The sequence below is a fragment of the Antechinus flavipes genome, chromosome 3 (genome assembly GCF_016432865.1).
Source record: "Antechinus flavipes isolate AdamAnt ecotype Samford, QLD, Australia chromosome 3, AdamAnt_v2, whole genome shotgun sequence".
NCBI classification, from domain to species: domain Eukaryota; kingdom Metazoa; phylum Chordata; class Mammalia; order Dasyuromorphia; family Dasyuridae; genus Antechinus; species Antechinus flavipes.
In genome coordinates this window covers 62,045,961-62,060,565 of record NC_067400.1, presented here as the reverse complement: position 1 = coordinate 62,060,565, position 14,605 = coordinate 62,045,961, and the positions used below count along the sequence as shown (strand labels likewise).

The 14,605-nt window shown below is 33.7% G+C and overlaps 1 non-coding gene across 1 annotated transcript; it reads left to right on the top strand.

The window, feature by feature from the left end:
• The first annotated feature begins 14,101 nt into the window (after positions 1-14,101).
• On the top strand, positions 14,102-14,232 carry LOC127558538 (U6atac minor spliceosomal RNA). The gene has a single exon (XR_007952914.1). It is a non-coding gene; the product is annotated as a U6atac minor spliceosomal RNA (small nuclear RNA).
• Positions 14,233-14,605: the final 373 nt, after the last annotated feature.

The following is a 14,605-nucleotide window of genomic DNA, read 5'->3' as shown; positions in this document are numbered from 1 at the left end:
GCTCTCCAGAATGGTTGGATTCGTTCACAACTCCACCAACAATGCATCAGTGTCCCAGTTTTCCCACATCCCCTCCAACATTCATCATTATTTTTTTCCTGTCATCTTAGCCAATCTGACAGGTGTGTAGTGGTATCTCAGAGTTGTCTTAATTTGCATTTCTCTGATCAATAATGATTTGGAGCATATTTTCATATGAGTGGTAATAGTTTCAATTTCATCATCTGAAAATTGTCTGTTCATATCCTTTGACCATTTATCAATTGGAGAATGGCTTGATTTCTTATAAATTTGAATCAGTTCTCTATATATTTTGGAAATGAGACCTTTATCAGAACCTTTAACTGTGAAGATGTTTTCCCAGTTTGTTGCTTCCCTTCTAATCTTGTTTGCATTAGTTTTGTTTGTACAAAGGTTTTTTAATTTGATGTAATCAAAATTTTCTATTTTGTGATCGGTAATGGTCTCTAGTTTATCTTTGGTCGCAAATTTCTTTCTCCTCCACAAGTCTGAGAGATAAACTATCCTATGTTCCTCTAATTTATTTATAATCTTGTTCATTATGCCTAGGTCATGGACCCATTTCGATCTTATCTTGGTATATGGTGTTAAGTGTGGGTCCATGCCTAATTTCGACACAGATCTGTTATGAGTTCAAATGTTGGAGTTCTTGTTCTTCTCAAAACACAGCTGGTTTAGCTTAGGGCCCTCCGAATATCTCCAAATCCAAAGGTTCTGTCCATTAGCCTCTGCCTCTGCTTCCTTCAGCCTCCAACCAGCACAGAGATGGAATGAATCTCTTGTTTCCTTCTCTTGGAGCTCGGCTAGCTTTCTGGTGAGTCTTTCAGACCAGCTTGGTCTCAGTGGGGGGCGTGCAGGAGCCCAGCCACCTACCACAGTGGTGTGAGATGAAGATAAATCTGGTTGTCCACTGAACTCTCACACGTAGCTTCATCCTTTGAAAACTCTTCGTCTGCCACCAGCCAGCCAAGTGGAATATATTCTGCCTTGCCTCGGAGAGAGGGCTTCTGGCGTAATTCCACAAAGTGCTCTCTGTCTACACCAGAGTTGCTCCTCTCCAGTCCAGCTGAACTCTCCTCTGCAACCAGCCAGCCAAGTGGAAAAAATGTATTCTGGAATAGCTCTCTCGCCTTATATGTGAATCTTCTGAGAGAATGGGATTATGGGTTTTCTCCCATAGTGCTCTCTGGCTCAAAGAGCTTTAAGGGAGGTGTGAACTCCCTTGAAGTTAGAAAGTTTACTTTGTGAAGCTGGCATACTTGTGAACTCCAATGAGTAAAGGTGTGAACACAAGCCTTGTATTAATTAGTTCTACTTAGTACCTTGTTTCAGGTTCTGCCCAAAACATCTTCTTTTAAGATTAGATCAACTCTAATTAGTTAGCAGTTTGTAAAGATTCCAACACAGATCTTTTCTTCTGACCTTTCAATTCTTCTTTGGTGTCTCTGGGAAGTTTGGAAATCACCACACTGATTCAGAGGTCCCTAGACCCATTCCTGCTTTGCTGGCATGGGGCCCCAGCCATGGGGGTTTTACTGGCATGACCTGCACAAGACTGTACACTGTTGTCACAGATCTGCTGATCTTCCAAGTTGTCTTTAGTTGGAAAAGGTTCTATTCCATCTTTTTGTGTGCTCTGATGCTCTAAAATTTGTTTAAAATCATTATTCAAAGTAATTTGGAGCATTTGGGGGAAAGATTGTGCTACTCCCTGCCTTCATTCCACCACCTGGATTCTGCCTCCTTTTTGTGTTGCATTTCTAGAACTTAGATTTGGTAATATGATATGTCTATTTCTGCCTCTTTTTCTTTATCTGTAATTGTGTATGTGTGTGTGTGTGTGTGTGTGTGTGTGTGTGTGTGTGTGTGTCCTGTTTATGTATGTCTCTCTTTTTGTGTCACTGTATCTCTCTGTCTTTTCATTTCTCTATATCTGCGTTGTTCTCTCCATATTTATGTGTGTGCCTATGTATATGGCTCGGAGGGTTGTTACAATGGTCATAGTCCTAGTAATTATCAGGTCTTTCTAATTATCAGATCATCTACCATCATATGCCTCTCTTTCTGCTATATCAACCACTACCAACCAAAATGCTCATCTCTGTCCTGGATTTTTCTCTTTCTAGGTACCTGCTTTTTAAATGACCTCACCTATTTCCCAAATGTTGATTACTATCTCTAATCTAATGCCTCCTGATTATCTTTCTAGATTTAATTTGACTTTGACCTATTAATCCAATATTTTTAGTCACCTTGTTGATATTGCTATTGAAATAGCTAGCTACTATTTCTGACAATCTATTTCTTTTTTTTTTAAATCTCCTTTGGTTTATCCCCAGTTCAAAGAGATCATTTCCTTGACATTGTAAAGAAATGACATTAGTTCCTTTAATAGTGGATAGAGTGATGAACATGAAATGAGGAATACCTGAGTTCAAATCTTGCCTTAGACACTAGCTCTGTCATACTTCACTTACAGGGTTATTATGAAGATCAGATGAGATATTTGTAAAGTACTTAGCAATAGTTGGTACATTGCTGGCATAATATTAATGCTTATTTTCCCCTTGTTCACCTGTTTTTCTTTTTTTTTTTTAGGTCACCCAAATCCACTCTTTCTATTTTTTTTTTTTGTGGTTTTTCTCATTCCCTACAACCCAGTTATGTTTTTTATTTTTATCCTACATTAATCCTATTACTATTAGTCCCTGTACCAGTTGTATGATTCCCAGTCACTTTCCACTCAGTGATCCCAAATATTATAATTGATTTCATATGGAGAATCAATGGGAAGTTATGATCAAAGCTTCGGAGTGCAAAAAAAAAATTAAAGTCAAATAAATATGAGGGATTCCTCCTAGAGAGTTTTTGGTATTTACTTCCTCTTCTACCAAGTAAAACCAATTGAGGACCAAATGAGCTCCATTGAGATTCTCCAGGGAAGAATTGAGGGAACTGAGGTTCCCTCCTTGATACCTATGCTACATTTCCCCCTCCATTTTGACTGTTCATTCTTCCCTACTTTTTTTGTGAATGATTTTTGCTTGAATCTGTATATATCACTTTAATTGACTTTGAGAACTGAGTCAGAAATGAAAACTTCTTGCGGTCTAATCAAATGAAAAGAAAAAAAAAATATCCACGAGGAATAGAAGCCTACTGAGAGCAGAAGAAAATTCCACTTTAAGTTTTTTAGCTGATGTCTTTGTAGCAGGGGTAGTTGTTCCATTTACAGAAAGGACTATTGAAAATGTGTAGTTGGACACACAAAACCGAAGTTGTTTCAGATTTTCTTGTTAAATCTACAGCTACTATTACATGCCTAAATATTAGCAATGTAGCTTTTATTTTTTTTTAAATTCTAAACACGAGTTTCAACAAAAAAGCAACACACTTACAGAAAATGGGCACAAAGATCTTACATAGAACCATAAATTCTATTATTATTTGTTTGCAAAAATTATGTCAGTGTCTAGGACTTATTTTAATAGATAAATACTAAACAGTTGCTTGAGAGTCAGGAGATTAAATGACTTGTTCTTATCCAAGTACAATTTCCTGATTTTAAGCTTATTAGTTTCTCTACTATGCTTAACATTTTTTTGATTGATAAGCAACTTTAACAAAATACTAACAAAATTATATTGTTTGCTTCCTTCCTTCTTTCCCTTTTATTTTTTTTCCCTTTTTGATTTTAGAAGTAAATATTTTATTTTTAAATATATGTAAAACAAATTTTAATATTTAAAAAAAATAGTTCCAAACTTTTTCTTCTCTCTCTTACTTCCCCCCTTCCTTGAAAAAACAGACAATTTGATAAAGGTTATTCATATGCAATAATCCAAAACAAAAATAAAACTATTGAGAAATAAAGGACATTTTAATAAGATAGTATGCTTTGATCTGTATTCAGATTCTATCATCTCTTCCTGTGGCAATGAATAATATCTTTTATCAAAAATACTTTAAAATTTGTCTTGCATTTTCGTATTACTGAGAATAGCTAAGTCATTCACATTTATGTTTTTCCTATTACTGTGTATCATGGTCCCTTGGTTCTGCTTATTCCTCTGCAGTAGTTCATCTGAAAACATTTTTCCAGGATTTTCTGAATGCATCCTATTCATCATTTTTTTATATCATGATAATATTGTGGCACAATCATAGACCACAACTTGTTCAGCTATTCCCCAACTGATGGTACACATATTTTCCCCTTTCATTTTCCCCCCAATCTCTTTGGGATGCAAGTCTAGTAATGGTATTGGGGTAAAATTTTCCTTGATCTCCTAATTTGCTTATGATATTATCCTCTAATATACCAATTTAATCTTATTTCTGTATACAATTTGAGATACTGGATCATACCTAGCTTTTGTTAAACTGCTTTGTTACTTTCCCCTGCAGTTTTATCAAATACTAATTTCTTGTCCCCAAATCTGAGATCCTTGTATTTACTAAACATAGGTTACTATAATCAGTACCTACAGTGTATTGTATATCCCATTGATTCCACTTACAACCTCTCTGTCTCTTAGCAGCAGCATCATGGTTACTGCTTTGGAATATACATCTATTCTCTCCAATCATCTTAATTTCTGTCTAGTGTAAAAAAAAAACTGCATTTTTATGCTTTTCACTTTTGAAGACATTTTATATATGTTGTTTCAATTTAGAAAAAAATAAATTGTTATAGAAATGTGAACTCTTGTTATTATTTTTTTGTGGAGTAAAAATGTAGCTAGTGTAGTAACTAGTCTGATCTTTAACAGATATGATGAAGCAGTGAGAGATTAAGTGATTTCTCTCAGGTTACATAACTACTAAGTGATAGAGTAGGATGAAAAATCCAGAATTTCTGTTTTGTCATCCAATTCCCTTTGCCTTCAACTAGGTTCCAAGTGAATATGTGTGTGTGTGTGTGTGTGGGTATACATACATACATATTTATTTTAGTAAATACTAGTTTGTAATTTCCCTAGCTATAATTAAAATAAACATGAAATGAGTGAACTAAAAAAAGTTAATCAGATACAGTATGACCCAAATTAAAAAGGGAAGGCAGAAAGAAAAGCCCATTAAGAGAAGAGATAATTGATCAGTTAATTTTTAAATGTATTTTTATGATGGACAAATTCTTGAAGTATTCATTAACTAATGGAATTATGTCGTAGGTGCAATGGCTGTCTCCACAGAACATCAGGTTATAAAGTGCACAGCAGTAAAAGCCCCCAGTCTCTCAAAGAGTCTGCCCTGCAGCTCACTTTCAGCCACTGAGAAGGATCAAGGGTCTGATTGAAATTCATGATTATCCTCTCCTATCCCTCAGTAGGGCTGTTCCACTTATATGCAACCCGAGAGGACTGAGGAAAAAGAAAGGAAAGACTCTCACTGCACATGAGAACCAATCGTTTGGAGACAGGATAAAATGGAACTGAATGGTGCTGGTGCTGCATCTTGACAATTCAGGGGTAGTTTCCCGGCTAAATGTTTAATTCAACTTTTCTCCCAAGGCTGCAGAAAACCCAGTGCTGGCCAAGGTCATTCAGCTTATTAAAATTTTTGAGGATTGCCCGTGTGCTGACATCATGCAAGCCTCTTGAGAAGCCAGAAAATCAAGAGACAAAAGAGTCTTCACTTTCAGAAAGAAAAAAAAAAAAGCATGACATCTAGTTGGAGTGAGAAAACATATAATTGACAAAATCTCCATGATACTCACGATATCCATTGGCATTGTGTTTCTAGGGATAAATCAAAAAGAAAAAGTCTCATTCGGTCACATCATCTTATCTAGTCTTCTGATAAAATCATCAACAATTTCATAAAACATATCTTATACTCTAGTCAAATTGGACAACAAAATATTTTACATAACTTACTTTATATAACCTCATCCCCATGTCTTCTTTGTCATGCTGATTTAATTGTAAGGACACTAGTACCCTATAAAGGCCTGTAGAAATCTTACTTATAAAATCTTACTTATACATCAGCTATAATATCTCTTACTTCATTAAAAAAAATCTTTCTCACATTAATCAGAAGAGAGATTTCATCCTTCTAATTCCAATGGCACTTTTTATGGCTTTTAGGTCTTATGCATTCAATGTCTTTGACTAAAATTCAAGGTCCTTAGAAAAAATGGTTATGTTTTATTCTTCTTTGTCTCATTGATAACCCTGAGAATAGTAAAGGAGTGTGTGTGTATGTATGTGTGTGAATATATGTGTGTATGTATATAGACACACAGGTTTACACATGTGTACATTATATAAACATACATATATTGCATACACATAGGAAGATACTGTGTACTTATGCACATGAAACACATCATTGAGTATTAAATATTGAATATGGAAGGATCTTGTTATTGTTTTAAGAATTGTTTTCCATGCATCTACAACTATCCTGTCTCCACTTTGTCAAAAGTGTTAGAAAGCCATGAAATTAGCATGAATATATTCAGGATAACATTCCAAAGAGTTCCTGGACTTTGGTGAAGAAATGGACACTTCTCCCCTTATTCATTAATTTATTAAACTATGTGTGCATCTACATATATATGCATATATGTAAATAATACACTGCACAGTAAGCATTATATGCATATCTACACAAATACATACATAAATATACAAATGGTGCTTATTTGTGCTGTGTTTTATATAGATACATAGTTATGGATGCACACATATATTTTGAATTTGTATGTCATGTATTTAATGTATATATTATTTATATAACTATATTTTACATATATACTAATTTAATGAATATGGACAGAGATTCAGAAGTCCAGCTGTTCATTGAGGATCTTAATAGCCTCTCTCAAGAATGCTATCCTGTAGTCAAGCATACTGATATCCTGGCTATCAGTGGTTTTAGATGTAGGGGAACAATTCTGACAGCAAAACAAAATCTTTCCAATTTGATATCCCATGATCTGTTACATTTTTCTTTTTGATCTATACTAATTTTTGAAGAGTTTTGGTTGTCCCATGTAATCTATTTGTAAGTTTTGTTTTTTCCCCCCCAACTGACAAATCCATCATAGGAGAGAAAAATGTTGAAAGATAGAAAGAAATACATTCCCAGGGTTTTAAAAAGCCAAGGAATCTGAAGTTGCAGGGTTAAGTAATAGAATAAAATAACCTGGTTAATTTATTCAATTATCCACAAAGCAAATCAATTTTGTATTTTTGTTCATAGCATCAAAGTATGCATTACACTATTTTAATTAAAACCGTCTATTACATGTGTCATTCAATTCCTGCCTGCCTCTTCCCTCCAGGGACAAGTCATGCTCTGTGACAAAGCAGAATGGAAATAATGTATATGGAGAACAACAGGCCTAATTCCTCAACCTACAGATAAGAAATCAAGCTGTGTACACCTGTACAAAGAAATACTCTTAACAATTTTCTCAGAGCTGAGAGTTTCAAATCCCCTCCTTGGAACTAGGATAGGTCTCCAAGCTCCTGGAATTCCACAGATCTTAAGAGATTCATGTTCTTCCAATGACATTTTGCTGTGTCTGAGTGAAAAACTTTTAGTACTTTTGCATATTATTTGTCCTCTATTCAAATGTTTAGTAGTGTTACCCAGCAATGGAAATACACATGAATAACAGGTCAACAGAACTCTGTTTGAACAAGGAAGAGAAGCAAGAAGGAAATATCATTTTGCTTTCCTCCAAAATTCCACCAAAGGAATCACTGGCATAATGTTTCTCTTTGACCAGCTCCAAATATATCAGTTAATTTGATTAAATTAAAATCCAACTTTTTGTCATGTTACAGTCCAGGGACTGCATACACAAAGACAAAAGTTAACAATCACTGTCCTCAAGCAGTTTACATTCTATATTCAATCTCTACTTTTAGAAACAAAGAGGGAGGTACCGGGAGTGGGAGTAAAAACAAGAAGCTGCTTGAACTCTCCCAATTTCCCTCTAAAAACCACATGAAACCAAGCCTTTGAACCTAGTCTAAGTAAAACCACTCTCCATTTCAAGATAGAGTGAAAAACCTTCAAGAAAGGTTAATCTCACTGGAGTCAGGGAGCCCTGTGCTCAGAGCCAGTGCTTAGAGCTGCCCAGTAAGCTTGGGACAGCACCCTCTTTACAACTGGAGCAGAGCTTCACTTTAAAATTAAAAAAAAGAGGAAATATTATAAAAAGGAGGAAATCCTAAAAGAAAAGAAAAGAAAAAAAAAAAAAGAAAAGAAAATGAGCAAGAAATGGAAAAGAACCTAGACTATAGAAAGCTACTATGGTGATAGGGCAGACCAAAACACAAAGACAGAATGTCCACAGAAGAAATATGAAAGAGTGATATAAATTGGTCTTAATCTCAAAGAGGTTTCTTGGAAATGCTCATAAAAGTCTTCAAAAGGCAAATAAGAGAGGTGGACAAACGAGAAAAGAAAGGAGAGTATGCATGAGAGAGTCAACATTTTGGAAAAGGATGGAAAAATTTTCTGAAGAAAACAACTACTTAAACAGTAGAATAAACCAAATGGAAAAAGAGATACAAAAGATAACTGAATAAAATAACACATTAAAAATTAGAATAGGGCAAATGCAAGCTAATGACTTTGTGAGACAATAAGAACCACTCAAACAAACTAAAAAGAATTACAAAATGGAAGAAAATATGAAATACCTCATTGGCAAAATAACTGACCTAGAAAATAGATTCAGAACAGAAAATTCAAAAATTATTCTCCTACCTGAAGGCCATGACAAAAAAAAAAAAAAAAAAAGCTTTGATAGCATTCTACAAGAGGTCATTAAGGAAAATTGCCCTAAGATTCCAGAAATAGAGGGGCAAATATTCATTGAAAGAAACTATTGATCATCTCTGGAAAGAAATCTCACAAGGAAAACCCCAAGGAACATTGTTGCAAAATTCAAAAAATATAATCTCAAGCAAAAAATACTGCAAGCTGCCAGACAAAAACAACTCACATATTAAGGAGCAACACTCAGGAGTATCCAGGATCTGGAAGCTTCTGTAATAAGATAGTGGAGGGTCTGGAATACCATATTCCAGAAGGCAAAGGTCCTGGTATTACAACCAACAATTAACTACCCAGAAAGATTCAGAAAATGATATCTGTAACTCTTGAGAACAGTATCTAACACTGGAGGGGGAGCATTACTTGGAGTGAGATTGTAGTTGTGAATGAACTCTGATATAATGACATAAAAGAAAAAGACATTAAGGGATGGAAATATTTCTGTACTGGAAAAAGAGGACAGAGAAGGTGTGATGGGACAATTACTTAACACCAAGAGGCTGAAAAGACCTATTACACTCAAGGGGAAAAAAGGAAGGGGGATGAGCATTGTCTGAAGCTTGATTTCATCAGTTTGGGCTCTAAGAGGAAGTAACTTAATCATTTAGTTTGTTATATAAATTCATTTAATCCTATAAAGAAGTAGGAAGGGAAAGAAGAAAAGAAAGGGGGAAGAACAGGATAGAAGGCAGTGATAGAAATACTATGAAAAAAGATAAGAGAAGTGGGGAGGAGTGATAGGACATAAGGTAGTAGGTGGGGTAGGTTAAAAAACACTAGTAAGAAAAAGGGGAAGGTGATAGAAGATAAGCTAAAGTATGGGATGAGTAAAAAAAAAAACAGAACTAAGGACAGTGTGGAAAGAGAGAATAAAAGTATATACAGGGGAGAAAATAGGATGGAGGGAAATTCAGACTGATCACTGTAACCATTAATGTGAATGGGATGAACTCTTCCATAAAAGTGAAGCAAATATCATAATCATTTAAAAAATGGAATCCTACAATATGTTATTTGGAAGAAACACATTTAACACAGAAAAACAGATATAGAGTAAAGGTAATGGGCTAGACCAGAATTTGTTATGTTTGAGCTGAAGTAAAAAAACCCGGACTAGGAATCCTGATCTCAGATAAAGCAAAAAAAAAAAAAATACTTTTATTAAAAAAGATAATCCTTTTGATAAAGGATTCAGTAAATAATGAAGTAATAACAATATTAAATGTGTATGTACCAACTGGTGGAACAGACAAATTCCTAGAGGATATTTTAAGCCAAGTACATTAAGAAATAAACAGCAAAACTATTCTAGTAGGGTACCTCAACCTCCCCTCTAAGAATCACACAAACCTAACTACAAAATAAACAAGAAAGTAGGTAGATTAATAGGAGTCTAGAAAACCTAGATATGATTAACTTCTGGAGAAAACTGAATAGGGACAGAAAGGAATACGTGTTTTGTTTTGTTTTGTTTTGTTTTTTTTTTTTCTTGGCAATACATGGCACCTACACAAAAATTAACCATGTATTAGGGCATAAAAACCTCACAATCAAATACAAAAAGGTAGAAATAGTAAATTCTTCCTTTTCAAACCACAGTGAAATAAAAATTATAATCAATAAAGGGGCAGAGAAATATAGACTAAGAACCAATTCTCGATTAAATCTAATTTTAAAGAGAGTGGGTCAAACAACAAATCACAGAAATAATCCATAATTTCACCCAAGAAAATGACAATAATGAGACAATATATCAAAGCCTATGGGATGCAAGGAAAGCAGTTCCTAGAGGAACTTTTATGTTCCTAAAGAATTACATAAGTAAAAAAGAGAAATAAAAAAAAAATCATTGAATTAAAATATGCAACTAAAAAAGTTAAAAAGAACAAATTTAAAATTCCCAAGTAAATGCCAAATTATAAATGCTGAAAATCAAAGGAGAGTTTAATAAGAGACTAAGAAAAATAACAAAATTAAAAGTTGGTTTTATGAAAAAAGGTAGCAAAGTAGATAAACCTTTGGTTAATTTGATCAGAAAAAGGAAAGATAAAAAACAAATCACCAGTATCAGAAATGAAAGAAATGAATTTGCCACTATTGAAAAAGAGATTGAAGCAATAATTAGGAATTACTTTGCCAACTCCTAGCTGCAAGTCTGACAATCTAACTAAAATTCATGAATATTTACAAAAATAGAAATTGCACAGGTTAATAGAAGAGGAAATGAAATATCAAATAGTCCCATTTTAGAAAAAAAAATGAATAAGCCATTATTGAACTTCCTAAGTAACAATCTATCAAACATTTAAAGAAAAATTAATTTCAATATTGAGTAAATATTTGCACAAATAGGTAAAGAAGGAGTACTACCAAATTTATTCTATGATATAAATATGGTGTTGAAACCTAAACCAGAAGGGCCAAAACAGAGGGGAAAAAAAATTACAAACTTCTTTCTCTCTAAAGAATATTGATGCAAAAAATTTAAATAAAATATTAGCAAAGAGATTACAGTAACATATCAGCATCAACTATGACCAAGCAGGATTTATACCAGGAATACAGGGCTGGCTCAATATCAGGAACACTAATATCATAATCAATCATATCAAAATAAATACAACAGAAAACATAATTTCAATAGATGCAGAAAAAGTTTTTGACAAAATACAGTATTTATTTCTATTAAAAAACTAGAGAGCACAGGGATAAAGGGAGCTTTTCTTAAAATAATAAGCAGTATCTCCCTAAATCCTACTGCAACATTATTTGTAATGGAGAAAAGCTGGATGAATTCCCAGGAAGTTCAGGGTAAAACAAGTACAACTATCATCACCACTAGTGTTCAATGTTATACTACTAATGTTGGCTTTAACAATAAGAAAAGAAAAAGAAATTAAGCTAATTAGAAGAGGTAATGATGAAATAATGCTATCACTCTTTGCAGATGATATGATGATATACTTAGAGAATCCTAGAAAATAATCCAAAAACCTTCTGGAAATAAGAGATAGGTAAATTCTATTTAAAATTATTGTAGCCAAAAAAATACTTGGTTAACCTGCCAAGACAAACCCAAGAAGTATATGGAACACAATTACAAAACACTTCTTATACAAAAACAAAAAACAAAAAACAAAAAAAAAAAAACAGATCTAAACAATTAGAAAAATAGCAATTGTTCATGGCTAGACTGAGCTAATATAATAAAAATAACAATTCTGCCTAATTTGGTCAATTAGTTCAGTGCCATATCAATCAAACTGCCAAAAAATTATTTTATAGAACTAGAAAAAATAATTAAAAAATTCATCTGGAAGAACAAAATTTCAACAATATAAAGAGAATTAATGAAAAAAAAATCACAAAGGATAGTGGCTTAGCAGTATCAAATCTAAAACTATTTTATAAAGCAGTAGTCATTAACATCATTTAGTACTAGCTCAGAAATGGAGTGGTGGATCAGTGGAATACATTATATACACAAGATGCAATAATCAAGGCCTACAGCAATCTCGTATTTGATAAATCCCCAAACTCCAGCTTTTGGAATGAGAACTCAGTATTTGACAAAAACTGCTTGGAAAACTGGAAAATAATAAGTCAGAAAATCAGCATAGATCTACATCTCACGGCCAATACCAAAATACGGTCAAAATAGATATATGATTAGGTCATAAAGGATAATATCATAAACAAAATTGGAAAAGGGAGGAAAAACATTATGAAATGGACAATTTTAACTACATTAAAGTAAATAGTTTTTGCACAAACAAAACTAAAAGAAATGATTCAAAGGGAAATACAAAGCTTGGAAAAACTCTTTACAGACAGTATTTTTGACAAAGATCTCATTTCTAAAATGTATAATGAACTAGAACAAATTTATAAGAATACAAGCCATTTAACAATTAATAAATGTGTAAAAAGATATGAACAATTTTCAGATGACAAAATTAAAGCAAGTGTATAGTTATATAAAAAAATGCTCTAAATCATTATTGATTAAAGAATTCAAATTAAAACTCTAAGATACCACCTCACACCTCTCAGATTGGCTAAAATGACAGGAAAAGATAATCAGAAATGTTTGAGCAAATGTGGGAAAACTGGTTTACTAATACATTGTTGGTGGAGTTGTGAAATGATCCAACCATTCTTGAGAGCAATCTGGAACTCTGTCTAAAGGGCTAGAAAACTGTGTAACTTTTGTCCCAGCAGTAGTCTGTATTCCAAGAAAATCATAAAGGAGGGAAAAGACCCACATGTTCAAAAAGGCTTGTAGCAGCTCTTTTTTTTTTTTTTTTTTTTGTGGTAGCAAAGAATTGGAAAAGGATACCCATTATTTGAGGAATGGCTGAACAAATGTGGTACATGAAGATAATGGAATGTTATTGTTCTATAAAAATAATGAACAAGCTGATTATAGAAAAGCCTGGAAGTATTTACATGAACTGATGTTAAGCAAAAGAAGCAGAACCAGGAATACATTGTACATAATAACAGCAAGACTGTGTGATCATCAACTATGAAAGGTTTTTTTGTTTTTTTTTCCTCAGTGGTTCAGTGATCCAAAGCAATCCCAATAGATTGTACAGAAAATGCCATCTGCATCCAGAAAAAGAACTACGGAGACTGAATGTAAATTAGCACATGCTATGAAAATAACATAGCATGTTTTTTTTTTTTCTGTTTTTTTAATCTCTAAAGGTTTTTCCTTTTTGTTTTTAATTTTCTCTTTCAATATGAATCACAAAGCAATGTGTATTAAAAATAAATAAACTTAATACAATAAAAAAAGAAATAAAGAGAAAAGGAGAAAAAGGAAAGGAGAACATAGAAGAGGGGGAAAAAAGAGCCATTTGGAGATGTGTGCACCCATTCAAACATGGATGATTAGAATTAAAGCTGTCCTGTCCCAGGAGACATCTGTCAAAATTCACTCTTCCTGTATCTTCTCAAACATTTTACTATCCTATGTCTAGAACTGGAAGATACCCTAAAGGTCATCTAGTTTCATAACCATCATTTTACATGGTAGAACTGAGTCCCAGGGGGAATAATGAAATGGTAACAAAGGTTGTTATTATTTGTCCGTCATTCTAGAAGAAGGGTGGGGGGGACATGCCATGTAGGTGAATTGGATTTGAGGGAGGGAAGGTTGTGCAAGGTCACCTACCTCACTTTCTCCTCCATTTAGTTCTAGTGTCCATACAGTGATCAGGACAGTTGGAGATAATCCTGAGTGATGTGGTTTTTGTAATTTAAGATTTTCATAGTGTCTCAGTTAGAAAGCAGAGATGATTAGCACTCCCCTTAATAAAAATTGAAGAGGTCCTAGTGGTCTTCACAACATATATACAGTTAAGATATTGCCACCTATTCTGTGGCATCCTACCATGTCATATAGGTAATAAGTAGCAGAGCTAGGATTTATTTGATTTATCCAGTCCTTTTTCCTTTACCGGATTTTTACCACGTTTCTTTTCTTTTCTTTTTTTTTTTTTTTTGTTTCCTTTCTCCTCCCCTCCCTCCCTCCCTCCCTCCCTCCCTCTTTTCCTTCCTCCCTTTTTTCTTTTTCTTCTCTTTCTTTCTTTCTTTCTGTTACTTTCTCTCTCCCTCCTTCCTTCCTCGCTTCCTTCTCTCCTTCCTTCCTTCCTTTGTTTCTTTCTTCCCTTCTTCCTTCCTTTCTTCCTTCCTTCATTTATTTCATTCTCTCTTTTCCTTTCTTTCTCTCTCTCTCATTTTCTTTCTTTCTCTTATTTTTTCTCTCTCCTTCCTT